Source organism: Siniperca chuatsi, linkage group LG13, assembly GCF_020085105.1.
Source record: "Siniperca chuatsi isolate FFG_IHB_CAS linkage group LG13, ASM2008510v1, whole genome shotgun sequence".
In the NCBI taxonomy this organism is placed as follows: domain Eukaryota; kingdom Metazoa; phylum Chordata; class Actinopteri; order Centrarchiformes; family Sinipercidae; genus Siniperca; species Siniperca chuatsi.
In genome coordinates, this window is record NC_058054.1 from 19,434,579 (window position 1) to 19,437,195 (window position 2,617).

Consider the following 2,617-nt stretch of genomic DNA (forward strand, 5'->3'; position numbering starts at 1 on the left):
CGAGAGAAGGCAGAGGCTGTCCCTGAGTTGCCCAATCCAGTTCAGTGCTTTATAAAATCTGACAGATAGCATCAGTAGTAAAAATAGACAACAACATAGCACCATTTATTTTTTACTGTGCCCCCCCTTCGTTATTTAATGGTTTCCCATTGCATGGGTTTTCTTTAGGTGCTCAGGTTTCCTCCAAAGACAGCTTAGATGAACCAGAAACTCAAAAGCTTCTACGTCACTTTGGTTTTAGTTGGCACTGTGTGAAAGGTTGCCTGGCGTGTGACTGCAGGGTGTGACACTGACGGTTGTAATGGGGCATTGTTGTGATTGAAGGGGAAAGGTTATTTTAAGATCGGGGTAATGGAGGGCTGATGTAAGTGTTATAATGGCCTTCCAGCGAAGCCAGACTAAAAAAGGTTGAGATTTGCATGCCGTCATTGGTGCCTGCTGGCTGGCTGTGTGTGGGTCAAAGTTCAGGTGCAGCGGTATCTATGCGTTTCTACAATAGAGCAGAATTTGATGATCTGATATATAGTGCAGCCTGGGGAACATATTGTATAAACATATGTATAAAGAATTGTATTATACTCACTCAGTGTGCCAAAGATTAAGAACACACAGAAATCAATGCGCTAAACTTGGTATGAGGGAAAAGGTAAGTGTAAGGTTAAGATAAAGGTATTGCAGAATAAAGGGAAAATCCACCATAAAATAGAAGTTATACTAATCCAAACTGAGGTGGACGTTATTGTAGCAGTATAATCCACATTCCATTTTAGGGTGGAATTTCCCTTAAAGTTTGCAGTTCATAGCTGCAAAAAGGTCATTTGTGGGAATTGGTGGAGGAAGTATCCAGATCCTTTACTTCTCTAATAGTAGCAATACTACAATGTAAAAATACTCAGTAAATGTGCAAATAAAAGTACACAAATATTAGCTAAATGTAAGTAAAGTATAAAAATTAAGGTACTCATTTTGCAAAATGGCCCCTTTCAGAGGGAGCACCCAAAAGTTGATATTTTATGTTAACATAAACTTTAAAACACTTTTGTGCTTTATTTGAGTTTTAAGTTACAAATGTGTAATTCTTACTTGAATATGTCTAATCAGCACAATCAAAAGCATAATCAGCAACACCCAAGTTTGTATGCAGAGCCTTCCATATATACTCTAGTAATGCATCATCTTTAATAAGTTGATCATATTTTTTAAAGGTAAAACTAAAATGTGAAGTAGAAGTATAAAGTAGCATAAACGGGAAAAACTCAAGTACAGTACAAGTAACTCAAAATTGTACAATACTTAATTAAATGTGCTTAGTTACTTTACACCATGTCTGGGTGGATAATATAAATTAGATATGACATTGGGAATCTATGGGAGTGTTGGCTGCAAAGGCAGTTCAAGAGTTAAAATGGGCTCAAATGTCTGTTTTGTGTATTTCTATATGCAGCCGAGCCGACCAGAGGAGCAGAGGTGCCACTGCAGCCCACTCTGTCAGCCCACACCCTCCGCCCTCCACCCACCACCCTCACCCTCTACCTCCGCTCCTCCCTCCCTCCCCTTCCTCCCTCCCTCCCCTTCCTCTCCCCCACATCAGCACATTCCAACACACTGACACTGTAACTGCCAGGACAGATTTTCACAGTGAGGCACATGGTCAGTGAGCCGGCCTTGCCAGCCAGCCGCTGGCCGCATGCACCCCTGTGAGTCTCACATTGCTGCACAATGACAAACTGGGATTACCGCTGAGGCTGTGCTCTGGTGGGGGACATGCTGCAGGCCTTCAGGGGCATTCATGCTTACAGAGAATATCCAGGCAGTCCGTATCATATTCCTGCATAACAGGAATACATCTAGAGGGTTCTTTTTAAGTTAAAAAGGTAGCTAAAAAGCATGCATTATGATATATTTCACTGCGTGTGCTATCTTTGGCATTCAATGAAGGTGTTCTTCAGTCTACACAATGCTATTGCACCTGGCTTTTCCTGCAGTGACATTTGATCTTTCCAGGAAATCTGCGAGAAAACAACGAGAGGAAAGCAAAGCCTATTCATATTTTAGGCAGCCCTTAACAATAAATAATAGGTGACATTGTTATTTCATCATTCAGTCAGTTTTAAGTGTGAGAGCATATTCAATTCGGTATTTTTGCAGTTGTTACAATGGGTGACACTGAGTATTATTCCTGCACGATCTTCCCATTGTGTGTAGGAGAAAATTAAACAAGCTGTTTATCCACCAGCTGGCCAGAAACAAGGTCAGAGAGACCCGAGTGGCCACCAATGAAGAATGAAAACAGACTCTCAGGCTAGGCAGACATTTTCCCGAAATAATTACTCTACTCTCCAAGAGCGGAAATCAGGGTTTGGTACTTTCTATATTTAGCCCTCTTGTGTTCTCTGGTTTCTGACAGCTACGGTGAGAGGCCCGAGGTCTCTCCTATCCCGAGTGAGATATAAATAAACGACTAATGAGAGGAAACGGCCCCAGATACACTGTGGGCAGATCTCTCTGGCCAAGCTCCATCGGAACAATAAAAGACCAAAATCTGGCTTCCGTATTAAATACTGTAAATCTGAGGATGGTTAAAAGGTGGCATCAAGACAGCAGTGGTCATCACAAG